Source organism: Mixophyes fleayi, chromosome 5 (genome assembly GCF_038048845.1).
Source record: "Mixophyes fleayi isolate aMixFle1 chromosome 5, aMixFle1.hap1, whole genome shotgun sequence".
In the NCBI taxonomy this organism is placed as follows: Eukaryota; Metazoa; Chordata; class Amphibia; order Anura; family Limnodynastidae; genus Mixophyes; species Mixophyes fleayi.
This window is the reverse complement of record NC_134406.1, coordinates 181,683,804-181,700,883: the sequence shown is the minus strand read 5'-3', so window position 1 is coordinate 181,700,883 and position 17,080 is coordinate 181,683,804. Positions and strand designations below refer to the sequence as shown.

The 17,080-nt window shown below is 42.3% G+C and overlaps 1 protein-coding gene across 1 annotated transcript in view; it reads right to left on the bottom strand.

Moving 5' to 3' along the window:
- Positions 1 to 6,108, bottom strand: part of RNF144B (ring finger protein 144B) — a 97,623-nt gene extending 91,515 nt beyond the window's left edge. Inside the window, exon 1 of the mRNA XM_075213130.1 lies at positions 6,003 to 6,108. The gene's annotated coding sequence lies outside the window, so the exon portion shown is untranslated. The remainder of the gene's footprint in view (positions 1 to 6,002) is intronic.
- Positions 6,109 to 17,080: the final 10,972 nt, after the last annotated feature.

Here is a 17,080-nt window from a genome sequence, read left to right as displayed (position 1 = left end):
AACTATTTCCAACAACTGGCAGCTCGATTTAGTTCATCTGACACGATAGACGTGTCCACTACAGGGGCGCACGCAGGGGGGGTTTCTGGGTCTCCAGGAACCCCTCCTCTACGCTAAAGAAGTGCCCCTACATAGCGGCACTGTACTATACAACACCGCCGCAAACGCTTCTTTGACAGCGCCGCGGCTGCTGTATAGTACAATGCTGCCGAAACTGAGGTGCTCCGCATGCGCAGCAGCGCTTTCGTCTTTTTTGGGGGGTTTTGGGGTTTTTGGGGGGGTTTGGGGCCCCCCCCTTAAAAATCCTGCGTGCGCCCCTGCACTATGTGTAGACGACATGTGCTCTTGAATAGGAGCATGAGTTGAACTGCTGTTGTACCAGAATGAAATGTCATTCCTAAACTACATTGGACCAGTACCATTATTATTTACAGCATGTGATTATAAAATGCAAATTTAGATTGACAAAGCATTACATTTTTAAAATCGCCTTTCACTTATAAGAATACATTTGTTTTATACGGCAAGTCTTGGAAAACATATTGTTTTCAAAAGAATTCAAAACATTTTCTATGTAAAGTTATTTTATAGCATTCTAGTTACTCTTACATGTTGATTTCCCAGTTGTATTTATGTGGGCTGCTTTTTACAATAGTAGGACATAACTGAACCAATACAGTTGTCTTTACTTCTCAGTTACAGTATTTACTAGTGAATTGCAAAACCAGCATGAGCTGCTACTATAATCCACATGTTAAACTCAGTTTTCCCTGTTTAACTCAAGGGCCCCTGAAAGGTTCTGCATTTTTCTCTAGTGTTGCTAGCGGGGTCATACTCCAGAAATCTGGAGGGCTGCATTTATCAACAAAGTTGTTGTTTAAAATACATCATTTATCTAAATAAATGAAAGTGCATTCTGTACAGTTCAAGCCTGTAAAAATGTTCCTCTTAAATGGAAAAATGCAAACAGTAAAAAATATAGTTCATGGTAGAGATGAGCGCACTCGGATTTATGAAATCCGAGCCCACCCGAACGTTGCCGATCCGAGTCGGATCCGAGACAGATCCGGGTATTGGCGCCAAATTCAAATCTGAAACTGAGGCTCTGACTCATAATCCCTTTGTCGGATCTCGCGATACTCGGATCCTATAAATTCCCCGCTAGTTGCCGCCATCTTCACTCGGGGATTGATCAGGGTAGAGGGAGGGTGTGTTAGTTGGTCCTCTGTCCTGCTATATCTCGTGCTGTTCAGTTCTGTGCTGTGCAGTGCTGTGCTGTGCTGTGCTGTGCTCAGTCCAGTGGTGCTGTGTCCTGTGCTCTGTGCTTCTAAGGACATAGTTATTTCCCCATTATTCCCAAGTGTTTAAAAAATTAAAAAAAAGTTATAAAAAAAAATACAAAAAAATTATTTAAATTTTTTTTAATTACAACAAAATTTGCAAAACCAATCCTGCAGTATAAGCCCATTGGTACTGCAATATTACCAAGTTCACTGATTCAGCAGTATAAGTCCAGTGGTACTGCTATTACAAAGTTCACTGATTCAGCAGTATAAGTCCAGTGGTACTGCTATTACAAAGTTCACTGATTCAGCAGTATAAGTCCAGTGCTACTCTCCTGTGCCGCATATAATTTTTAAAGGCTTTGCCGAGTGTGTGTGGCTTAGGGGTACGCTCTCTTGTGCTACATATAATGGAAAACCAAAATTTGGAGGATAAAGTAGGGAAAGATCAAGACCCACTTCCTCCTAATGCTGAAGCTGCTGCCACTAGTCATGACATAGACGATGAAATGCCATCAACGTCGTCTGGCAAGCCCGATGCCCAATCTCCTAGTACAGGGCATGTAAAATCCAAAAAGCCCAAGTTCTCAAAAAATAGCAAAAAGAGAAACTTAAAATCAGCTGAGGAGAAACGTAAAGTTGGCAATATGCCATTTACGACACGTAGTGGCAAGGAACGGCTTAGGCCCTGGCCCGTGTTCATGACTAGTGGTCCAGCTTCACCCAGGGATCTAAGCCCTCCTCCCCCCCCCTACAAAAAATTTAAGAGAGTTATGCTGTCAGCAACAACAAGAAAACAGCAAAGAACTCTGCCTTCTAAACAGATGACATCACAAATCCCCAAGGCGAGTCCAAGGGTGTTGTTGGTTGTGGACCCTGACCTTCCCATCACTCTACGGGAAGAGGTGACTCCATCCAGCATTTGCAGCACGCCCTCTGCATATGCTGGAAGGATCACCCACAGTCCAGTTACAGATTTGGCTAATGAAGGTGTGAATGTTGTACACCGGGAGGAGGATATTGATGTAGCTGGCGCTGAGGAGGATGTTGATGATTATGATGCAGACAGATACCAAATTGCCTTTCTCAATTTCTATTTATATTCTAGATTATATAACGGCTGAATAGTTTACTGTTTTACTCCTAGTGGAGAGGGGATCTGATGCAGACAGATACCAAACTGCCTTTGTCCATTTCTTTGTATATTTGAATTTCTAGTTCTACAGTTAATGCAGGCTGCTTTATTTATATTCAACTACAAGTGTAGGGCGGGGGGGCATAGATAGCCACCAAAGTAACGTGGTCCATTTAATTACACTTTCTAGCTCCACAGTCTGTGCAGCCTGCTTTTTTTATCTTCAAAGTATTTATATTTACAAGCCTTGCAATCTAAATTAACTAGAGGTAGTGACGTGGTAGAACTCCAAAAGGCAGTTTGGAAGCCCCTGTACAAACTGGCTCTATTTTTTAACTGAGTTGTCCCCCCTCCAGTGTGTACTCGGAAAGAGTTTTTAGTGCAGCGGGGAACCTGGTCAGTGAGCGGCGAAGGAGGTTGCTTCCTCACAATGTTGAAAAAATGATGTTTATAAAAATGAATAATCAATTCCTCAATGAAGTACAGCACTGCCCTTCAGACAGTACAGAGGGACCTGTGGTTGTGGAGTCCAGCGGGGACGAATTGATAATGTGTGAGGAGGAGGAAGTACACACTGTAGGGGGAGAGGAATCAGAGGTTGAGGATGAGGACGACATCTTTCCTCAGTAGAGCCTGTTTAGTTTGTACAGGGAGAGATGAATTGTTTTATTGGTGTGGGGGCCCAAACAAACCAATCATTTCAGCCAAAGTTGTTTGGTAGGCCCTGTCGCTGAAATGATTGGTTTGTTAAAGTGTGCATGTCCTATTTCAACAACATAAGGGTGGGTGTGAGGGCCCAAGGACAATTCCATCTTGGAACTTTTTTTTGCATTATATGACCAATCAACAGTCGTTTGCCATGTTCAAAAAGTAAAACCAAATTTAAACAAATTCAAGAAATTAAACCAAAAGTAAAATGCCCTGTCATAATTTAAAACGAGGTATTGACGTGCTCTAAAACTACTGTATTGTTGTTTATATTTTATAAACACTACACTTGAAAGCTTGAGTCTTTCAATGAAAAAGTAACTCTCCATTGCACGAATATTTGCAACAGGGACAATTTTAGGGTTAAGAAAGTCAACTAATAACACTTCGACACTGTCTGTCTTTATAAACACTACACTTGGAAGTTGGAGGAGGTATTGTGGCCCCGGCACCAAATTTACTACCGGGGCCACGCCACTGTGTAGTCCATATTTAGGTGTATCAGATATTAAACAACGGTGACAGTTGATGCCCAATTTTTTAATTATATTGTTGGCGCTGTAAAAAATTGTGTTCCGGGCACACCACACTATGCAGTCCATACCCTTTTTTGGTGGAATTCTGACCCGTGGAGGCTTTTTTAATTATATTGTGGCCTCGGTACCAAATTGTGTACCGGGGCCACCACACTACGCAGTCAAGAAAGATAGATGTGTATCATAGATAAAGTACATTCAGTGTTGTGGGGCAAATTGAAAAATATTCAAAATGCACTGACATTATCAAAAACAAGAGGTTTTCACACGCTGAAACTCCAACATGTATATGATGGAGGAGCAGCCATATGTGCAGTGTAATGCAGACCTGTTGAAGGTTTTTTATATATTTTATTGTGGTGGCCAGTGGCCAGTCCTCTACGCAGTCCAGATACTATTTTTGGGTGTAATTCAGACCTGTTGAAGGTTTTCTATATATTATATTGTGGTGGCCAGTGGCCAGTCCTCTACGCAGTCCAGATACTATTTTTGGGTGTAATTCAGACCTGTTGAAGGTTTTCTATATATTTTATTGTGGTGCCCAGTGCCCACTACTCTACGCAGTCCAGATACTATTTTTGGGTGTAATTCAGACCTGTTGAAGGTTTTCTATATGTTATATTGTGGTGGCCAGTGGCCAGTCCTCTACGCAGTCCAGATACTATTTTTGGGTGTAATTCAGACCAGTTGATGGGTTTTTAATTATATTGTGGGGAACACTCCTCTACGCAGTCCAGAAAGATACCTCGTTGCAACGTTTTGTACTAAAAAAAAAAAAATATTGTGAGGTGTTAGGTGTTCAGAATAGCCTTTAAATTAGTGGAAATTATTGTTATTGAATGTTATTGAGGTTAATAATAGCGTAGGAGTGAAAATAAGCCCAAAAACTTGATTTTTACACTTTTTAGTTTTTTTTCAAAAAAAATCCGAATCCAAAACCTTAAATCCGAACCAAAACCTTTCGGCAGGTGTTTTGCAAAACAAATCCGAACCCAAAACATCGAGAAAATCCGGATACAAAACACAAAACACGAGACCTCAAAAGTCGCCGGTGCACATCTCTAGTTTATGGTGCAGTCACTGATAATAACCTTTTATTCTAGTTTTCTATAGCAGGTTAGATAGACTTGTAAGGGCTAGACACATCTCAGTCACTATTCCACTAATAAAGGTCATGCAATAATATAGGTCAGTGTGCATTATCCGCAGCGTTATCTGGCAGTTGACCTAATGCACCTCCAAAATGAAAGTGATACCTGATAAATTATTATCAGACATGTTGCTAAATCCAGACGACTACTAAATTTTCATTGTGTTCGAACTACATTTGCAAGCCTCAATTATACTTGCCAACTCTCCCGGAATGTCCAGGAGACTCCCCAAAATTCGGGTCGGTCTCACGGACTCCCGGGAGAGCTGGCAAATCTCCCGCATCCCGCAAATGACGCGATTCTCTGTGAATCATGTCATTTCGGCCCAGCCCCCGTGACAAAATAACGTATTTGCCGCGGAGGGCGGGGCCAAAATGCTGTGATTCACAGTGCCCCACCCTCTAGACACGCCCCTCTCCCGGATACAACTTGCCAAAGGTAGGCAAGTACGGCCTCAATGCACGTTGGAAGGATTGCAGCCTTCCTTAGTATTTGGACACTTACCTTTGTTGCCAAATTGGGCATTGATTCTGTTGCTTGTGTAGCTTATCTGATATCTGGTGCATTTTCACCTATTGTGGTTTCTCCTTTCTGCACTGGAAGCCAGCTAAGAATGACAATACACTCTTCATGCATATGTCAGGAACCAGTAAAATTGCTAGAGCTCCCAGCTTTATAAATTGTGCTTTTACTGAGACCGGAGCTGCACTCCTGTATGGTTTGGAAACCTTGTAAGCAGGATTTTCATATAGTGGCCAAAGTATAGTGGCCACAGTATGCCATAAATGTTCCCAGAATAGGCACTGGAGCCAGGAGAGAAGTCAGACAATAAAACAACCGGGACACAGACTAGTATCATATATATTTAGGGCACAGTCTGGGATATGGCATACGTGGAGTTACAGGATAGTATAATGTGTGATAAAGTATAATATTTGGCTTTATGTTGACAATTATTTGGTTTGGTGCTATGTTACTTGACATCACTACAAGCCTAAAATTTTGTGTGGCTCACAAATTGTAAAAATGTCTGTCTCCCAAAGTTGTAGAAATCTGTTTAAATAGCCTTTTGAATTTTTATGGAAACTGCTAGGTTGTTAACTGCATGCAGGGCTGCCATCCGGGCGGTACAGGGGGTACTCCTGTACTGGGCCCAGGCTCACCAGGGGGCCCCGAAGCACAGACTTACCCGGGGGCCGACTGTCCTCCAGTCCCCGGCTCTCCGCTGTGTCTCCGTCTTTTCAGCCTGGCCGTCACCGTGACAGCAACAGAATGCAATCGCAGGGGCGGAGCTATCATTCCCCTGCGATCATGTGATCTGCCTGTGACAGCCAGGCAACTGTCAATCGTGATCGCAGGGGAATCATTGTTCCACCCCTGCGATCATGTGACCCTCCCTTCTCTCTGTCAGTGATGGTGTGACCTGACGTCACACTGATGTCCCCCCCCCCCCCCCCCCCGCTGGACAAGGAGGAGCAAGGAGCAGCAGCTGTAATTTCTGGGTAAGTCAAGGTAATCAATTATAGTGCAGTGGATAGCTTTTAATTTCAAAAGAGTTTAATGTAACTTTGTGCCTCATATCACCCTCTGTAAAATGATTGCTACTAAAATGCCACACACCTTTCATTAAAAATCCAAGACATTTCGTGCCATTAAAATGCCCCTTAGCATTAATAAAACGGTCTGTGTGATTAATATTTTAAAATCACACTTTCATACCAATGTACCAGCTCCAGGACTAAAAGCTGAATAAGATTGTGCATTGTGTTTTTAATAGAATAATAGGTGATATAAAAGGACAGCTCCTACCCAAGCACTATAGCAGTAATATTGTTTGCTCAGCTATAAAGTACAGTGCTGTATGTTTCTGGAATTCACATACTTTGACATGCAAAAGATTCTGGGAGACTACAATAATTTAAAACTAAGTGATATGAAGTACATTATACCACATATAAGAAGAGGTTAAATTAATCTGGTCCCTTAATTAATGATTGGAGTAGAGGTGCCTTCCAGTGGTCATTTTATATTCAATTTAAGTTCTTACTTTTAGTTTTAATATACTGTATATGTCCATGATGACAGGATCTGAAAGTCTCGTGGAAAAAATAAAACTCATGTGTGACAAAAGAGATTTATATTCAGTAAATGTACTAGCTAACCAAATTTAGTTAATTATGTTGGATAGCAGTTTCAGTCTACTAATGACCAGGGTGAATAGCACTCAATTCTGCAACTTATGGAGAGAAAATGGTGGAAATATAATTAAACCTAAAGCCATACTTGCCTACTTTTGGCAAGTTGTATCCGGGAGAGCAGCGTCTCCAGAGGGTGGGAGGGAGCGTGGCATGGCCAAACGCACCATTTTGGCCCCGCCTGCGACAAATATGCCATTTTGTCATGGGGTGGGGCCAAAATGATGCGATTCACCGAGTCATTTTAGGCCCGCAATTGCGGGATGCGGGGGACTTGCCAGCTCCCTGGGAGTCCGTGAGACTGACCCGAATTTCGGGAGTCTCCCGGACATTCCGGGAGAGTTGGCAAGTATGCCTAAAGCGCTTTTATTTGACTGTGACTTCCTCAAATACAGAAAAAAATGTACCCAGTGGCCAGAATTTTCTGAATGTGCGTTCACTGCTGTTGGTGGAATAGTCACAGAAAGTCACCTTTAAAAATAGAGAACATTTTTACAAGATTTCCTTTGCCAAAATATTTGTGCAGGGCTCTTTCATTTTACCTCTATACTACCTACCCACAAATCTCTTCCCCTCTACCACCCCCAACCCATCTTACAGTCTGTTGAGGACTAGTAAGACTAGTTGTTTTTTCTTGTTCTTTCATTGTGAGATCCTAATAAAAACTACCAAATGTAGGGGTAACAAATATATGAATGATACAGAAATGTCCTTGTTTATTCCAATTTGATAGACCAATACCTAATATTTTATTTTTAAAATGGTTTCTGGATTTAAATGATATTTGTATGCTTAGTACTTAAAAGCACATATGAACTGCTTGCTGGAAAAGAGACACTACTTTTATATAAGTATATTTGCTTTTCAAGTCATGATAACAGTGGAATATTGTAAACTATACAGGTATATGCAAGCATTTGAGCATTTTCCCTGTCAGTGATGATGTGACCTTACGTCACATTGATGTTCTTGCCGCCGCTGTAGGAAGAAGGAGCAAGGAGCAGCAGCTGCAACATCTGGGTAAGAATATTTTAAAGATATTTTATTATCACCTCTTTTTTTTTCTGATAGTTTATAAATAAAATTGATAGTGTTGTATTAGTTGAATACACTTTGTTGCGCTGCTGTGGGTGAGATAGTTTACAGTAGTAATTTAATAGGCAAAACAGGTACAGAAACTTAGCGATTATATACCTCTTAAAATGGTGCAGTATTTTTATGTTAATAATTGTTTCACAATAGACATTACTGATTTTTATTGTTATTTTTTGGTGATTTACATGGATATGTGTTTATCACCATATGGGGAGTACAGGGGTACTAGGGTGTGGTGCCAGGGCTCAGTATGTGGCCTGTGGCTTGGGCTCACTAGGGGGCCCGCTTGTCCACCGCTGCTGTGTCCTCCCCGCCGTTGCCATTGCTGCTGTGAGCCTTGCAGTGGCAGGCAGTTGTCAAAAGGCGATCGGAGATGAACGACAGGGGAAAGATCGCTCCGTTCACCAAGGTCATGTGACCCGCACCCTTTCTGTCACTTGAAGGTGTGACCTCATGTCACATTCATCTTCCCGCGACTGCTGTAGGAAGGAACGCTCTACTGTCAAGACAGAGGAGAGGCTGCGGCAACACTCTTTCTGTGTAATCTGTGTGAGTAATTTTATTTTACTTTTTATAAATGGACAGGTTTAAAAGGTTTAGTGGGGCAGTGTTATTTTGATTTTTTTTTAAGGAGCATGTTCGGAGCTCTGATAAGCATGTAAGGACCATAGTGGTAGATATGTGGTCTGATGGGCATATAAAGAGCATGTGGGGAGATGTTGATGAGGGGCATGTGGGGGCATTTTAGGATCAGTGATGTAGATGTGCCAAGGTACAGTTTGGATGTATGTATAATATACTGTGTGATCTTTTGTATTGGGTTCAATTATTGCTCGGCTTTCCATATCTAATGTGCCTATACATTTCCAAACAGGTCCCAACATTCCATCCAGACAAGAAACCAGCAGCAGGTTGTAAAAGCTGTAATAACAGGTAAGGGAGAACAAGACAGGCCACCAACAGCCTTGTCCTTTAGCCCTCCTAAATTTTTTTCTTAACATCTCATGCTAACTCTCTCTCCCTTGTTGTCCTTTATATGTCACCTTCCTCAATGTCCTGTCTATCCCCTTGCTGGGTTTCTACCTTCCATCTTACCTATTCCCTGCCACCTTCTCTCCATCCTTACCCTTTCTTTTTTTTGTTTCAGTTTTGTGGTCAGGGTCTGGCAAAGGCCCAGGAGCCTTGAAGTCTTCCAGGGTTATTTACTTGCTGCCTCGGTACAGTAAGTACAAATACATCCCTTCCCAATCTTTGACCTGCCTGCTAAGAGACCAGTCACTGAGAGCAGGAAGGCAACTCAATCTATCTGGGGACTGTTAGTAATAGTACACCCTGACCTGATCCCTATTCCCTGACTACACAAGTTCTGCTGTAACATCAGTAGCCCATCACAGTGACCACACTGACCTCAGCAGATCAATACACCTACACTGATCCCAGACCCAGTCACACATCCTTACCCAGCACCGATACCTGAACTCCTTTTCCAAAGTTAATCTAAGTGTGACCATGCTGTATCTTTCTAGGTCCCTGGTCCAGTGCCATTTATGAGGAGAAGCAGAAGGCTCAGCTGCCACACAGACTTCTCTGTTTATTGAAGCCTTGAGCCCCCTGCAGAAGACTGCAATCGAGCGACTGTGATCAATTATTAATATATTTAAAGTTTATTTGCATAGATAATGTTCTGTTCATTGCTCAAATTGTAATTTTCATATTTTACACAGTTTAGTTCTTCATTTTGTTTGTTGTACTTTTAAATTTCTTGTTATTTCATTTTTATCTTTCTTGTTTGCACTTAACGTTATTATTTACAGTTTATTGATCTGACGTTTTTTGCATATTTTATTGCCCTTTAAATTTTTGGTACATTTTGCCACTCTTGCACAATGTATCACCATAAATCTGGCTCAGTCAAATGCAAGGAAAGGAAAGAACGTGAGCAAGAAGAGGAATAGATGAAGAAGAAGAAAATAATACTACAGTTCTTCAAAAAGTCCCCCACTAAGCAGCAAGATGTAGTGGAAAAGAATATATCAGCTGAATCAGCTGCCGAAGTCTTCAGTGAAGTTGTAAAAGAGGAGAGTCCTTCCTGCAGTGCATCTCTTTCTCAGGAGTCTACAACTACTGCAAATCTAGAAGATACACCTGAGGTAGAAGATCCGGCTTCAAGCAGCGTCTCTGTAATTCAAGAAAATGTTCATGATGATGTATATTGGAAAGATCCAGCACTGTGGCCAGATATACTGAAGGACAAAGACAGAGAAAGGATTGTACTCAATGGCCTAAGCAACGAAGCTGAATAAAAGGAAATTATTAAATGTATGCCAAAGGATTGTGAAGACCGTTCCTTTACTGATTTTCTTTTATATGCCAAATCATCTAATGGTTATAAGTAGGGATGTGCACCGGCGACTTTTGAGGTCTCGTGTTTTGTGTTTTGGATCCGGATTTTCGTTATTTTTGAGGTTCGGATTTGTCTCGCAAAACACTTGACGAAAGGTCTCGGTTCGGATTTAAGGTTTTGGATTCGGATTTTTTTGCAAAAAAACATAAAAAGTTTAAAAATCAAGTTTTTGGGCTTATTTTCACTCCTAGGCTATTATTAACCTCAATAACATTCAATAACAAGCATTTCCACTAATTTACAGTGTATTCTGAACACCTCACAATATAGTTATTAGTCCAAAACGTTGCAACAAGGTATCTTTCTGGACTGCGTAGAGGAGTGGGTCACCACAATATATATTAAAAATGCTGAACTTTTATGAATCGCACCAATAAATGTACCTGGACTGCGTAGAGGAGTGGGTCACCACAATATATATTAAAAACCCTGAACTTTTATGAATCGCACCAATAAATGTACCTGGACTGCGTAGAGGAGTGGGTCACCACAATATCTTAAAAACCCAGAACTTTTATGAATCGCACCAATAAATGTACCTGGACTGCCTAGAGGAGTGGGTCACCACAATATATATTAAAAACCCTGAACTTTTATGATTCGCACCAATAATTGTACCTGGACTGCGTAGAGGAGTGGGTCACCACAATATATATTAAAAACCCTGAACTTTTATGAATCGCACCAATAAATGTACCTGGACTGCGTAGAGGAGTGGGTCACCACAATATATATTAAAAACCCTGAACTTTTATGATTCGCACCAATAAATGTACCTGGACTGCGTAGAGGAGTGGGTCACCACAATATCTTAAAAACCCAGAACTTTTATGAATCGCACCAATAAATGTACCTGGACTGCGTAGAGGAGTGGGTCACCACAATATATATTAAAAACCCTGAACTTTTATGAATCGCACCAATAAATGTACCTGGACTGCGTAGAGGAGTGGGTCACCACAATATATTAAAAACCCTGAACTTTTATGAATCGCACCAATAAATGTACCTGGACTGCGTAGAGGAGTGGGTCACCACAATATCTTAAAAACCCTGAACTTTTATGAATCGCACCAATAAATGTACCTGGACTGCGTAGAGGAGTGGGTCACCACAATATATATTAAAAACCCTGAACTTTTATGATTCGCACCAATAAATGTACCTGGACTGCGTAGAGGAGTGGGTCACCACAATATCTTAAAAACCCAGAACTTTTATGAATCGCACCAATAAATGTACCTGGACTGCGTAGAGGAGTGGGTCACCACAATATATATTAAAAACCCTGAACTTTTATGAATCGCACCAATAAATGTACCTGGACTGCGTAGAGGAGTGGGTCACCACAATATATTAAAAACCCTGAACTTTTATGATTCGCACCAATAATTGTACCTGGACTGCGTAGAGGAGTGGGTCACCACAATATATTAAAAACCCTGAACTTTTATGATTCGCACCAATAAATGTACCTGGACTGCGTAGAGGAGTGGGCACTGGGCACCACAATAAAATATATAAAAAACCTTCAACAGATCTGCATTACACTACACATACGGCTGCTCCTCCATCCTCTCCATCATATACATGTTGGAGTTTTAGCGAGTGACAACCTCTTGTTTTTGATAATGTCAGTGCATTTTGAATATTTTTCAATTTGCCCCACACCACTGAATGTACTTTATCTATGATACGCAATACGCATCTATCTATCTTGACTGCGTAGTGTGGTGGCCCCGGTACACAATTTGGTACCGAGGCCACAATATAATTAAAAAACCCTCCACGTGTCAGAATTCCACCAAACAAGTATCTGGACTGCATAGTGGGGTGGCCCCGGTACCCAATTTGATACCGGGCCACAATACCTCCTCCAAACATGGTACAGACAATTCGTCATTGAGATCCCAGACAGACAGGGTCAAAGTGTTATTGTTTGACTTTGTAAACCCAAAAATCTGTCCCTGTTGCACATAGTCGTGCAATGAAGACTGACTTTTTCATTTAAAGGCACGATCTTTCAAGTGTAGTGTTTGTAAGTCTAAGTCATATTATACTTTTGGTAAAATTGGTTTATTTTGTTCCTCTTTATGGTAATTAGTAATAGAATTAAAGTATGAAATAGAATTAAAGTATGAAATAGAATTAAAGTATTAAATAGAATTAAAGTATGAAATAGAATTAAAGTATGAAATAGAGTGGTATATAGAGTTGTAGTGTGGTATAGATAGAGTGGTCCACACAATATAATAATAATAAAACCCTCAACTGGTCTGAATTCCACCAAACAAGTATCTGGACTGCATAGTGGGGTGGCCCCGGTACCCAATTTGATACCGGGGCCACAATACCTCCTCCAAACATGGTACAGACAATTCGTCATTGAGATCCCAGACAGACAGGGTCAAAGTGTTATTGTTTGACTTTGTAAACCCAAAAAACTGTCCCTGTTGCACATAGTCGTGCAATGAAGACTGACTTTTTCATTTAAAGGCACGATCTTTCAAGTGTAGTGTTTGTAAGTCTAAGTCATATTATACTTTTGGTAAAATTGGTTTATTTTGTTCCTCTTTATGGTAATTAGTAATAGAATTAAAGTATGAAATACCTCTTGTTTTAAATTATGACACGGCATTTTACTTTTGGTTTAATTTCTTGTATTTTTTTAAATTTGGTTTTACTTTTTGAACATGGCAAACGACTGTTGATTGGTCATATAATGCAAAAAAAAAAGGTGCAAGATGGAATTGTCCTTGGGCCCTCACACCCACCCTTATGTTGTTGAAATAGGACATGCACACTTTAACAAACCAATCATTTCAGCGACAGGGCCTACCAAACAACTTTGGCTGAAATGATTGGTTTGTTTGGGCCCCCACACCAAAAAAGCTATTCATCTCTCCCTGTACAGACTAAACAGGCTCTACTGAGGCAAGATGTCGTCCTCATCCTCAACCTCTGATTCCTCTCCCCCTACAGTGTGTACTTCCTCCTCATCACACATTATCAATTCGTCCCCGCTGGACTCCACAACCACAGGTCCCTCTGTACTGTCTGGAGGGCAGTGCTGTACTTCATTGAGGAATTGATTATTCATTTTTATAAACATCATTTTTTCAACGTTCTGAGGAAGCAACCTCCTTCGCCGCTCACTGACCAGGTTCCCCGCTGCACTAAAAACTCTTTCCGAGTACACACTGGAGGGGGGGGACAACTCAGGTAAAATAGAGCCAGTTTGTACAGGGGCTTCCAAACTGCCTTTTTTTCCTGCCAGTAACAATATGGACTGTCTGACATGTCTACTTGGATGGTGTCAGCAAAGTAATCATCCACAATTTTTTCTATTGTGACAGCATCCAATGCAGCGAGAGTAGACATGTCTGCAATGGTTGGCAGGTCCTTCAGTCCGGACCAGATGTTATCAGCATCCCCGCCAGTGCCTCTTTTGGGAAAACTGAGCTTTTTCCTCACAGCCATAGATGTGGAAGAAAATGAGGGTGGAGCTGTTGGGATGTCAGGGTCCTCTTCAGAGGACAATCTCCTGACCAGCAGGTCTTTGCACCGCTGTAGACTTGTGTCCGCCGGAAACAGAGACACAACATACGCTTTAAACCGAGGATCGAGCACGGTGGCCAGAATGTATTCCTCTGACTTTAAAAGAGTGACCACCCTCGGATCCTGGCAAAGCGTACGAAGGGCTACATCCACAAGAGCTACATGCTTGGTGTAATCGCAATGGCTTACCAGCTCCTCCCTCACTTTCTCCAGCTGCTTCTGCAACAGCCTGATCAGGGGAATGACCTGACTCAAGCTGGCAGTGTCGGAACTGACTTCTCGTGTGGCAAGTTCAAATGGCTGCAGAACCTTGCACAACACGGAAATCAGTCTCCACTGAGGCGCATCCCCACTCCTTTGCCTATGTCGTAGGTGGCTGTGTAGGCCTGAATGGCCTTTTGCTGCTCCTCCATCCTCTGCAGCATATAGAGGGTGGAGTTCCAGCGCGTCACAACCTCTTGTTTGAGGTGATGGCAGGGCAGGTTCATGCTTTTTTGATGTGCCTCTAGTCTGCGGTAGGCACTGGCTGAATGCCGAAAGTGTCCAGCAATTTTGCGCGCCACCGCAAGCATCTCCTGCACACCCCTGTCACTCTTGAGGTAATGCTGCACCACCAAATTAATGGTGTGGGCAAAACATGGGACGTGCTGGAAATTGCCCATATTTAACGCCCGCACAATGTTACTGGCATTGTCTGACACCACAAATCCCCATGAGAGTCTAAGTGGGGTAAGCCACTGGGAGATAATTTCCCTCATTTTCTCTAATATGTTGTCAGCATTGTGCCTCTTATTAAAGCCTGTAATGCACAATGTTGCCTGCCTTTGCACGAGCCGCCATTTTGTAGTTGCTGCTACTGATGCAGCTGTTGCTGTTGCTGCGGAAGGGGATGCATCTACCCAGTGGGCTGTCACAGTCATATAGTCCTTCGTTTGCCCAGAACCACTTGTCCACATGTCCGTGGTTAAGTGGACAGTGGGTACAACCGCATTTTTTAGAGCACTGAGGACACTTGATCGTACTTCTCTGTACATTTTTGGTATCGCCTGCCTAGTGAAGTGGAATCTCGAGGGGATTTGGTACCGGGGACACAATACCTCCATCAACCCTCTAAATCCCACTCCACTGATGGCGGACACCGGGCGCACGTCTAACACCAACATTGCAGTTACAGCCGCAGTTATACGCTTTGCAATAGGGTGACTACTATCGTATTTTGTGGTCATGGCAAACGACTGTTGGACGGTCAATTGTTTTGTGAAAGACTTAGCGGTCTTACGACTTCCCCTCTGGGAAGATGACCGACTAACAGCAGCAACAGCAGCAGTGGCAGTAGTAGGCGTACCGCTGCAGGATTCCTCGGATGAATCCCGTATTGAGGAGGACTCAGTCTGGCTGCTGACTTGGGCTGCAGGACTGAATCTGATGGAGATTGTGGAGGAAGTTGACGAGGAGGGTGTTGCTGGTGTGTATCCAACTGGACCACGGGATTTAGGTGTCCCTGTACCGATGAGGGTCCTAGCCCCAGTTCCTGAACTAACCACTGAACTATGAAGGTTATTCAGGTGACGTATAAGGGAGGATGTTCCTAGGTGGGCAAGATCCTTACCCCTGCTTATTTGAGCTTTACATAAGCTACATATGGCCATACATTGGTTGTCTGGATTTGGATAAAAATAACTCCAGACCGAAGAGGTGCATTTTTTGGTCTTCTGACCAGGCATGACGATGGGCTTTTTCATCCCATGGACATCAGCTGTTTCCCCCCCTGGTGCCTCATTTACAATAACCACATCAGCATCCTCATCATCAAGTTCCTCCACAGCGCCAGCTACATCATCAATAGCCTCCTCCCGAGCCACCTCTTCCCGTACAGTGATGGGAAGGTCAGGCTTGACAACCACCAACATCCTTGGACTCGCCTTGTGGATTTGTGATAATTTCTCTTTAGAAGGCAGAGTTGTTTGCTGTTTTGTTGCTGACAGCATAACTCTCTTCAATTTTTTGTAGGGGGGGGAGGAGGAGGAGGGCTAAGATCCGTGGGTGAAGCTGAACCACTAGTCATGAACACGGGCCAGGGCCTAAGCCGTTCCTTGCCACTCCGTGTCGTAAATGGCATATTGGCAACTTTACGTTTCTCCTCAGATGATTTAAAGTTTCTCTTTTTGCTACTTTTTCTTAACTTGGGCTTTTTGGATTTTACATGCCCGGTACTACGAGATTGGGCATCGGGCTTGGAAGACGACGTTGATGGCATTTCATCGTCTATGTCATGACTAGTGGCAGCAGCTTCAGCATTAGGAGGAAGTGGGTCTTGATCTTTCCCTACTTTATCCTCCAAATTTTTGGTCTCCATTATATGTAGCACAAGATACTGCAGAATGTGTGAACTTGGTAATATTGCAGTACCAATGGACTTATACTGCTGGATTGGTTTTGCAAATTTGGTTATAATTATTATATATTTTTTTTTTTTTAAATTTTTTATTTTTTTTTACTTTTTTTTTATTTTTAAAAAACTTGGGAATAGTGGGGAAATAACTATGCCCTTAGAAGCACAGAGCACAGGACACAGCACCACTGGACTGAACAGGACACGGCACAGGACCCGGCAGCACTACGGAACTCAGCAGGACAGAGCACAGGACACAGCACCACTGGACTGATACTGCAGAATGTGTGAACTTTGTAATATTGCAGTACCAATGGACTTATACTGCTGGATTGGTTTTGCAAATTTGGTTATAATTATTATATTTATTTATTTTTTTTTTACTTTTTTATTTTTTTTTACTTTTTTTTATTTTTTAAAAACTTGGGAATAATGGGGAAATAACTATGCCCTTAGAAGCACAGAGCACAGGACACAGCACCACTGGACTGAACAGGACACGGCACAGGACCCAGCAGCACTACGGACCTCAGCAGGACAGAGCACAGGACACAGCACCACTGGACTGATACTGCAGAATGTGTGAACTTTGTAATATTGCAGTACCAATGGACTTATACTGC